This window comes from Mastomys coucha, unplaced genomic scaffold (genome assembly GCF_008632895.1).
Source record: "Mastomys coucha isolate ucsf_1 unplaced genomic scaffold, UCSF_Mcou_1 pScaffold9, whole genome shotgun sequence".
NCBI classification, from domain to species: domain Eukaryota; kingdom Metazoa; phylum Chordata; class Mammalia; order Rodentia; family Muridae; genus Mastomys; species Mastomys coucha.
The window spans coordinates 6704422-6715601 of NW_022196915.1; the positions used below are offsets into that span (position 1 = coordinate 6704422).

Sequence of the window (11180 nt, forward strand, 5' to 3'; positions counted from 1 at the left end):
AAAAAAAAAAAAAAAATTCAAATATGAAAGAATCCAGACATTTAAAGAAATGAAAATGACTCCTATCTATTTAATAAACATCATTTTAAAATGTTTTTAGTAATATCATTTAAGGCACTGTACAAACTATGCATCATTGTCTGTAGCTGGAACGTGACAATGGGCCTAGGAAGATCTGTTCCAGACAGAGGCCCAGGCCTGGCCTGACTCTTACCTTCTCTTTGAACACTGCACTTTGAAGGAGGCATTCTTGTGGGTACATCGCTCCTTACCTGTCAGCACCCCAGGTCTGACTTTGGTACTACTACTGACTCCCTCAAAGAAAGATCTGCAAACCATTTTAGCCTACCAATTTCCTCTGTGAGAAGTGGAACTAAGCCTTTTTTCAAAAGAATAAAAAATAAAACACAAATTACTTATATAAACCTAATTATCTTCCTCACTCAGTAACATTAAATACACACAAGTGCTACAAAATGGGCATTTAAAACCACTATCTTCAGAATTAGGTACATGTTTTATGCATCGATGCCAATAACCACTCCGATGGTTTAAAGGAAAAACCAAAGGGCTATCAGTCAGGATGGGCAAGGCTGGACTAGGATCACTACTAGGATCACTTCTCTACAGCAAAACCTATCAGTCTCATTCCACAGACACTACTGATCAGTGCAGAAAGCTCTCTTGTCTTCACTTTCGAATCCGAGCTTCAGAGTGCGGCTGCCATTGGGACCCTCCCCCGCCCCCAATGGCCAGGGAATATGTTCACATATGATTCTTATAGCTTCTTTCTACAAATGACATGTTCCGGGCTGCTCGTCTATCTCAAGCCAATGCCAGGTACCTGACCACACCTAACAAAAACAGGCTCGGATAGTATAAGTCTATTTTGCGTTGAAAGGAAAACTGCAAGTGATTCTGGATAAGCCTGTGAACTCCTAGATAAACAGTTCGAATCTAAGATTAAGACTTCACTAAGTCTGAGAATTGGGGGCTGTCTCCCAGGGAAACGGGCTTCCTCAGCTGACTAGACGACTCCAGTGATGAACACTGGATGAGACAATTCCTTCGGCTAGACATTGGTTAGAAGTCCTTGATTAAACTAAAAGACACTGTCCTTCAGGTTGGTAGCAATATGACACCTATAGGAATAGCTCCACTTCTGGAATAGTTAATATAGTTTAGGCATATGACAGATAAATACTTTATATCCATCAGATGAGGAGACAGAGGCATAGAACGTTTTTACCAACTTTCTCAAGTGATTCTGACTCCACAGTAATCTCTTATAACTACTTAATTCCTATTAACACTTTTTCTTTTTCTACACGGCTGTATTTTGGAATATTTTAAGACATTATAGAAGACAGGTAGTGAGATGATTAAATAGTACTCATGGGTATCAGCGTTCCCTAAATACATTCATAAAGTCTTAAAAAAGAAAAAGAAAAAAGAAGAAGGCAAGAGATCAGTTCACTCCAGGGAAACCCCTTAAACATGGCAGTGAGGCTTTTTTTTGTCCCTATGTAATTTTTTTAATATGGCTCGACACGGATCAGATGAACACCCTTCTTAAACAGGGCTCTATTGGCAAAGCCTAGAAATTAACTTTACTTTCCTGTTTGAAAATGCAAATGTAAGAGTAGGAGGCACTGCATCGACTGCAGAGAAAGAACACCTCCACCATTGTCTGTCTGTTAGGATGAGAACACACAGAAACGTGTCACAACACTGAAATCTCCCCTCTTCCCAACTGCTGCAGCGCATGAGTTGCCTGCGGATTACAATTCCTGAGTGGAAGGGAGGAGAGAGGAGAACATAGCACAACCCACTACAGGAACCAGCCCGCTATGGAACCATGCACACACTTCCCGCCAGAGGTGAAGAGTGGGAACCCGTTGTCTAAGTAGCTTGTAATCAGAAATGCCAGAGACCGTTCAAGCCTCACTTACAGGCACTGTAATCAACAAAATAGATGCTGTAGGAGAAAACAGGCTTCTCACTCAAGTTAGAAGGACACTAGGAATGGAGTCCTTGCCTTTGAGTTCAATACTCAAGCCAGGCTGGACTTATTTAAATCAAATTGATTTGCATGGCCAGTCACAGAGAACCAGTTTGTGTGTGTGTGTGTGTGTGTGTGTACACTATACATATATGTATATATATACTATATGTACACTATACATATATGTATATATATATATGTGATGTCTCCATATGTGTGTGTACTATACACATATGTATATATACATATATGTATATGATGTTTCCGTGTGTGTGTGTGTGTGTGTGTGTGTGTGTGTGTGTGTGTTGCAGACATGCAGGGTTGATTGTTTAAACTGAGTATTTTTCTTATTGTCTTTACAGGACTTGAATTTCTTTCAGGACTATTCTCTTGCAAAGGTTATTCTTTACCTATCTTACCTCAGCTTTCTATTTTCCTCACTTGGGGCTCTTTCTTCATTCTGTGTAGATCACCATCACCAGCAAAAACAAGTTTGGGCATGTGCATAAATGGTGAGTGTCTGAGTGTGTGTGTGTGTGTGTGTGTGTGTGTGTGTGTGTGTGTGTGTGTATGTATGTGTGCAAGTGCATATTGCTCTCAAAGAGAAAGGCAGGGAAATGACTAAGATCAAGCTGTGTGACTTTGGGAAGCTATTTAATCTTCCCAAGTCTTGGTACCCTCACTTGCAAAACGGAACTAATAATAGCAGAATACATTGACAGCTGTCCTGGAGGCTGATAACTCTTTGGTTTTGTTAATAGTAGTAGACTTTTCTCCAGGGTCTAGTGACCATATTTTTCTTTTTCTTTTTCTTTTTTTTTTTTTTCCAGAGGTTGGACTGCAACAAGGCCTCAAGTCAGCCAATCACAGTGGTTCCTTCTGCTTGGTCATGTGTGAGTCAGGAGGGGAAGTCAGATAGAGAGGCCTCTTTCCTTTTCGTTCTTCCTTTCTTCTTTCTCTCACAGTGCTATGGAACACATCTGAGGTCTTGTGCATACAAGCTCTGTGATTGAGACACATCTCTCTCCTGCCTTTACTTAAGACAGCAGCTATCTGTCCATATCGCTTCTGATGTACTTGACTCCCCAACGGAGCCCAGGCTAGCCTCATACTTGAGAAATTCCTGCCCATTCCTCTTCAGTCCACAGGTGACCACATAAGCTGCTTGTAAGCTTTAGAAAGAGATGCATGAGTGACAGGTGCTGTGGCTAATACCTATAATCCCAGCAGTTAGAAGCCTAGGGCAAGAGGATTGTGAGGTTGTGGCCAGCCTGGACTACATGATGAGCTTTAGTATGCTGAGTGAGACACTGTCACAAATGAGCGAAGGAGCTTTAGGAGAGGAACTTAGGCCCTCAGCTGTGCCTGTGGACACTGAGCTGCCCCTTATTTGGACTTTAGCAGGCATCACCACATACTGAGGGGAGCTGGCCCTTGAGAGCAAAAGAGCTGAGGGTGTCACAGTTCAGCTCCTTAAGAACACTGCCCAATTGCTCAATAACAGACTCTGGATCTTGAGGTATATTTCCTATTGTTTCCATTCAGGCAACAGCTTCCCCCCCCCACCCCCCCCCGTCACCAGCAGCTCAAAATATTCTGGCAGAAAAACTAAAAAGTTCATTTCACATGGTTAATTTAAAGATGAGTTGAAAACAGTAACATTATAAAGTTTAGGGCACAGACCAAATGCTTGTCAAACACTGGTTCTCAGTGGGCTTGTTGGGGGTGGCTCTGTTCATCCCTTCTAATGTGACAGAGTGCTTTTACTCCGAGCGGCTTGAACGACTCCTCTGTAAGGGTTTTTGCTGCTTCTCCCAAACACAATTAAGGGCAGGAATCATTTCTTCTCTTCTTTATTCATCTAAGAGATGAATATCATGTATCTAAGGTTATTTTAAACAATAAGGATAGTGTTTACTTCAGACAACAAGCCCTGTTGAGTTGATTGCAGCGTAGGAAAAAAAAAATCTATAATTAAATGGAGAAGTCTTCCTGACTGTGCAAATCAATTTGATCTAAATAAAATCTAGCCCAGGCCAAATACTCAGTGGAGTAGCCAAGCATTCTGCCCGGAGCCTGTCTGGGTTGACTGAAAAGCTGCTTCCAGTAGAAGAGAGTCTGTAAGCCATCCTGCCTGTGTGGGAGGAAGCACAGCGCCTCTGCGGCTTCACCTCAGCCTGACTTCAGAAAGCTACCTGTACTTTCTGTGTGGAATCATTCTGTTAGAGCCTTCACATACCCGACATCAGTGCTTAGCATCGAAGGTCTCACCCGCAGTGTAACCTCCTAGAAGTCTTCTGGGAGTACAAAAAAAAAAGAAAAAAGAAAAAAAAAAAGAAAAGAAAAGAAAGGAGAAAAAGAAAAGAAGAGAAAAGAAAAGGAAGCCAGGCAGTGGTGGCGCACACCTTTAATGCTAGCACATGGGAGGCAGAGGCAGGCAGATTTCTGAGTTCCAGGCCAGCCTGGTCTACAGAGTGAGTTCCAGGACAGCCAGGGCTACACAGAGAAACCCTGTCTCGAAAAAAACAAAAAAAGAAAAGAAAAGAAAAGAAAAGAAAAGAAAAGAAAAGGAAAGGAAAGGAAAGGAGAGGAAAGGAAAAGAAAAACCCTAAATCCCCACCATCGTGTATACAACCGCCACCCCTTTTATCTAACACAACACACAGTGGCAGCTGATATTTTCTTGTATTGTGATTTGTCTTTGCCTGTGGTTCCCAATTCTGGGTAACTTTAATTTCATAGTCTGGGGTAAAGCTGGGACAGCTTTTTTTTTTTCCCTTCAAAGTACCCCTTGTGATTTCTAATGTGCAGCCAGATCTATGAGCCTCTAGTTTACATGTTTATTGAGTCTCTCCCAAAACTAGAATTTAAGTTCCAAGAAAAGAAAGAACTGGCTTGTTTTGTTCCCTGGCCTCTCAAAGGGCAGGTGGCATGGGGCAGACATTCATTTCAGACTTGTGGCCAGACTGACTAACTGCATTGTAATTCTTTCTGTATCTGTCTATTTTCCACAGTGGTCTGTGATTGCCCAGAGAACGAGTTTTATGTCTAGCTCACTCTGCATCAAAAATGTGAGTCACTCAAGCAAGTTCATTAGACAACTGGATGATAAACAAATTGCATTGTGTGCTATGATGCAGACAGAGACAAAAACAAATGTAGTTGCTATTCTCAAAGTGCTTGCTGCGTTGTTAAAAGGAGAATGCGTGTACAAAATTAATACACACACCAGAATGAGCTAAATGTTGTGATGTAAGAACAGATAATCAGGGAATTAAAAATACTGTTGTTTATTTGGGAAGTAGCAGAAGAAACCAGCTAAAGAGACGGGAGAAGGCTTGGTGGAAGACATTAACCCCTGAACTGAGCCTTATGGAACAGATAGGATCCAGCTCTTTGCAACTGCTGGGCTGTGAGGTGAAATGCAAAAGAGGAAGTGAGAGAGCTAATCTAGGGAAGGACAAACCAGTCCTGCTAGAGACCAAGAGGCCCTGACCAAAAGACTGTTATCACCATAGAAACAAGCAGACAGAATGGGGGAGGGGGGCTACTTCCAATCCCAAAAGCAAAAGCAAAAGTTATTCAGTTTACTGCCACCCAGATTGCTTGGTGAGGAAAATGATGGGACGGAGTTTTTATACGTCAAAGTTGAAAGAGGAGAGTGCTCATCATTAGTAGTCATGGCATCTGACATGAGGGAGGAGTGGATTCGAGGTGTGAAAAGGCAGTTGTGAGCACCAGCACAGTGTTGAACCTGAGAGTTGAGTTAGGTGCCACGCTTAGAAAGCAGGGAGAGATCAGATAGAGAGCTGACCCCCACACAACAGTGAATGGAACCAAAGGGAAGAGTGTGAGTTGGGAAGAGGAAAAGAGAAGGAGCAGAAGAGCCCCAACATTCCATGTCAGAATTAGTGGAGCTGGGAACCATCAACAGGCATGGAAAAAACAAGGGAGCCAGTAGAGGTTACAAAAGTCAAGTGGAGCCAGGCATAATGTCACCCACCTCTATTCCCAGTACTCAGGACACTGTGGCAGAGGAAGCCTGAGTTCAAGGCTAGCCTGGGCTACAGTGTGAGACCCTACCTCAAACAAAGAAATTTGAAACAAAGTTAAGGTCAGGCTTTGTTGGCAGTAGATTTTGTTTATGCATGTAAGGAAAAACTAAAAATAATGTAATAGCAAAACAAGGTAAATTAAGGAATGAAATCCTGGGCTGATGAGGTGACTCAACAGGTCGAAGTGTTTGCCACCAACCCTGACAACTTGAATTCAGTCCTTAGAATACTCATGATAGGAAGAGAACTGACTCCCACAAATTGTCCTCAGTTTTCCTTGTCTACAGTGTGGCATTTGTGCACACACATAAATAAATATAGTAAAAACAATCATTAAAAGTGAAGAAACCCGTTATGTAGGAATAAAAATTATTGTCATCACTTAAATAATAGGGGACAAAATAGAGTCTGGGTGGAGGATATACCTTTGCTTTGAGGGAAAGGCAAAGAAAGGGGGAACACAGAATGAGTGAGGCTCTGGTTGGCTGCTTGGGCCCTTCCACCATTCATATGTTGGAGCCTAGCTGCAGTGGGTTAGAGGAGGAGGTCTTTGCAGCAGTCCTGCATGAGACTGATGCCCTTGTAGAAGAGGACCTTCAGGAATGTAAGGCCACAAGAGGACAGCACCAAACACCTATAATCTGTTGGCGCCACAATCTCCCATCTCTAGGCTCAAAAACTGGGAGAAACTAATTTCCGTTGTTTATAAATGGCCTCATCTGTGACTATTTGTTATTGTGGTCTGAATGACCTAAGTCAATTGAAGATGAACAGAAAATCTGAAGTGATAATAATTGAGGAGGCCTATAACACATGTTAGAAAAAGAGAGGGTTGGCCCAACTGCAAGCAACGAAGTGAGTAGGGGTTGGGCTGTACAGACTGCTATGAATGCGTGGGAGAATGGAAGTGAATGAGGAAGAAGAGAAGGAGGAAGAGGAGTGGGGAAAGAGGAAGAGGAAGAAGAGGAAGAGGAGAAAGAAGAAGAGGAAAAGGAAAAGAAAAGAGATGGGGAGGAGCTTTCAAGAAACAACCACCTGCTGACAGGGTGGTAAATCCCAAGGAGAAGCCATCAACCTAGTTTCCAGGCTCTCTCCTGCCTCAGAGACTAGGCACATGAGAGATGATCAGGAGAATGCACTCATGATTCCAACTAGGCCAGTGACGCACTTAAGACACTGACTGGTCTTTCCATCTTCTCACTAAGTGCAAGTCCTAGTGCACACACTTGCCCAGAGCTGAAAGGCTCTGTCTGCCTTTTTCAAGCTTCTGCAGTAACACGACTTCAAAGAAACAGACAATCACTCAACAATAACTGAGCACCCTCTGCTGTTGATTGTGCTGTTTGTGCACGAGTGTGTGCATGTTCATATAGGACGGAGTGAGTGTGTGTGTGTATGTGTGTGTGTGTGTGTGTGTGTGTGAAGGTGGCCCCAGGTTTGTTTTTCAGGAACCATCACCTTGGCTTTTAGAGATAGTCTTTCACACCCAGAACAGGCATCTCACAATTTCCAGTAACTGTAGTTCCAGAAGATCTGATACTTTCTGGCCTCTGTGTTTACCTGTATTCACATTCACACACACACATACACACAAACACACACACAATTTAAAAAGTAACAAAACAAAACCTTTTTTAAAAAGAAGAATCAAATTCAAACTTGGAAAGCATTTGAATGGCCATTTCTTCAAAGAGGATACACCAGTGGCCAAAAGCAAATAAAAAATGAAAATCGTTGGGAGAATGTCAATCACATGAGGTCTGCTCTTGCAAGATGGGGTTGGAAGTATTTGAGACTCTGCAACCATAGCTAGGAAAATGCAAATCCAATCGCAAGGAGATTCCACCTCACCACAGGGTGGCAATTATCAAAACAAATAAACAGAAAGAATCAGCCACAGGCACTGGTGAAGATGCAGGTGAACTAGAACCTTTGTGCCATACTGGCGGAGTGCCAAGTTGTGTAGCTGCTATAGGAAACAATATGGTGTCTCCTCAAAACCTGAACACAGAAGCCAGGGACGCTACACACCTATATTCATAGCAGCATTGTTTGTAATAGCCAAAAAAGTGGTCCAAGTATTCATTGAAGGATGAATGAACAAACAACATGGGATGGATATATGGGATAAAATGTTATTCAACTTAAAAAGGTAGGAGATTCTCACATGTGCTACAACATGGCTGAACCTTGGAGACAAAACAGAAGATGAACTGAGTTCACCATGAACCCCTGTGTGATTCCACCTCCATCATGATAGTTCTTCATAGGGCCTGAGCTACAGAGAAAAGGAGAATTATTGCTTAATATTTACCAAGTTGCTGTTTTATGAGATTAAAAAGAATTCAGCCAGTGATGGGGGCAAAATAGCACATTAATGTGATTATGCTTAATACTATGGAACTGCATGCTTCAAAGTTACTAAAGTGGGACATTTTGTGATATGAATATTCTTTTACAATAAAGAAATCTCCGTGCTCAGAGGCAGTGGCAGAGACCAAGACTAAGCTAACTTCTCCAGATGCCCCTCAGAGGGACAAAGTGATGCTTCAGCACCTTTCTGTACGCAGCCCTCACTTAGCCACACACATAAGCAAAGGCAGAGTCACATAAAACCCTGACTGTGTGCTGTTGTGCTTTCCTCACAAGGAAGAAACTAAGGTTCACAAATTCATGGACTGAGTCACGTAGTAAGAAACAGTGGTGCAATTCAAAGGCAGAGCATTTTGCCTCCAAAATGTGCTCTGGGCACTCTTCCGCGTTTCTTTCTTTTCCTCACACTGATCTTTTGTGAATAGGTTTTCTAACTTTTAAACTTAAAAGTTGGAGAAGCGGACTTAAAAAGTCATTCAGCTAAAGGCATCACTACATACACACCACATGAGGCCCAGAGTCATGTTTCCATTCAGTCATTGACCATATGTCAGGAAAACACACACACACACACACACACACACACCATTAAAATTTCAGTGTTTGTTGACGCCCTCTCCAGCCACCAAATACCCTGAGCAAAAGAATGCCTGTGAGTGTTCTGTATGGCCAGAGCAGTGGGAATAGTCTCTGTCTGCATTGTAGAAGCACACCCACCCATCTGTTTCTTGCTTAAGAAAGAATCCTGCCCTCATCCTCATAGATCTACTGTTGCTCACTCACATTCTGCCTCAAGCTGAAATTTAACAATTAAGGAAGTGTTTTCTGCTATACACAAAACAGGCAGTTCTTAGTTGTTTTCAGACAGATAGCAGGGCCTCCCCCGCAACCCCCGCCCCTTGACTCTACTATGCCTACCTGCCAAGGTTTCATCACCTCACTCTCCCATGAGACACATGGGAGAGGTAACACACATTTTCTAGACATCCCCAAACAAAGCAGGGTGTCGGCATCTTCTGCCGAACACAGGCTGTAAACGGATCAGTATGAAAGGAAAGTCCTGCCTTCCGTGCGACCCAGAGGCCCAGCTTCCTATTTCATTTAGGGACATAACAGCTCGATCACCAGACTCTAGATCTAGCCCAGGTCTCCATCCAGAAGAATGGTGCTACTACATATTTCACTTTAGGATGCAATGGGGACTTTGGAATCCTGAAGCAACTTGCTTTGATTAAATTCAAGAAATCCTTCCCAAGAGCCCCATGGTTACAGCAACTCCTACACATGCTCAGGAAGATAGAAATTTATTTCTTCAGTGCCCGTGAAAGCTTCCTGTCTCAGAAAATGCACCGCTACTCGACAAATTCTGAGAAGCTAAATTAATTTCATAAAGGTGATAAAACAAAAATAGAATCTCAATTGTATGGCTTCTTCAACTGACAATGGTTTTTTCCACAAAAGTACATAGTTTCTCAGTTGGTATTATTTGGTCCTTAAAAAAAAAAAACTTGTGTTTTAATAATTCATGAGTATTCAAACATGCCATTTTATTGTTTTCATTCTGCCACACGAGGCTCTTTCTTTGCTTTGAAAAATTATCTCCTTTTATCATATATAAAAAAGTAAAAATCATTTTAATCAATGCTTTCTTATGCTTAACCACACTTCTGTTGAAGATATTTTTAAAAATTATGCCAGTTTATTAAACTGTTTATCCCACATGTTCTGCCAAAGAAAGTCCAGAATCTCAGTTCAAGCCCGTTAAACCCCTTTATTACACTTCTACATATACCACTCACAAACGCGAACCAGTTACCATCTCAGACTCATTATCAACACCCAATGCTTAAGAAAATTTACAGAATAAAAACAGCGTTCTGGTTGTATTACTTCAGTGGACAGCATACACAGACAAGGAAACAAACCAGCTTACGTTGATATTATCTTTGTCTGGAATTAACAATCGTTTCGATCTAGAGATGGATAAAATCCATACAGGCATAAAATCCATTTACACACCGGTATCCGATTTTCAGCAAGTTACAGGCGGGCCATGGTCCTTAAAATACAGAGGCAACTTTAGGGTAAGACCTACTAACAAATGGTTGCAGCAATGAGAGGAAGACACTGGGTCCTTAGAGGTAAATACTAGCCCCTCGCTCTCGAAATGCGAGTCTTTGTTGGTAAAAATCTATGTACAAAAGAACCCAACATCCTCACAGCCAAACCACAGCCATAATGTTGCATAGAGACGGCGGACCGAAATATATACGTATGTGAATGTGCTTAACAGCTTTCACCACTTACACCCCAAAACAAGGGTCTGCCACGCTCAGGTGCCCAGACTGCAGCTTCGCACCCCAGCCGACTGCAACTCAGCCCTGCCGGACTGCAGAGCCAGCTAAGCAAACCACTTCTTACATTCAGCTTGTTTTCCTAAACACTGAGGGTGGTTCCCCACACCCTGAACAAAATGTGTCACAAATCTGACCATCATTCTCGAAAAAAATTTAAAATCCCATCTTAATCATTTCCCCCAAGTCTGAAGCAATGTTTCTCGCTTCCCTAAGAAATCCACTCCAAAACCCACAAGCACGGTCATTTCATCTCAATTCAAAAGGAGCTACATGGAAAACGTGTCCTTTACCTTGCTTGGCTCCGGAGGCTTGGTTAGAGAGAGAGCAGCTTCCCCTGGCGGAGCAGATGGGTGGTGAGCTCGGCCCGCCCAGCCCAGCCCAGCTCAGCCC

General features: G+C 42.5%; 1 protein-coding gene across 3 annotated transcripts in view; it reads right to left on the minus strand.

Annotated features, from left to right (window-relative positions):
- The window catches only part of Gng2 (G protein subunit gamma 2), a 94434-nt gene that overhangs the window by 82901 nt on the left and 353 nt on the right, over positions 1-11180 (minus strand). For 2 of the 3 annotated variants that reach the window (XM_031362888.1, XM_031362890.1), the window contains exon 1: positions 11081-11180. The exons of the other annotated variant lie outside the window; for it this stretch is intronic. The gene's annotated coding sequence lies outside the window, so the exon portion shown is untranslated. The remainder of the gene's footprint in view (positions 1-11080) is intronic. 3 annotated transcript variants of the gene reach the window in all.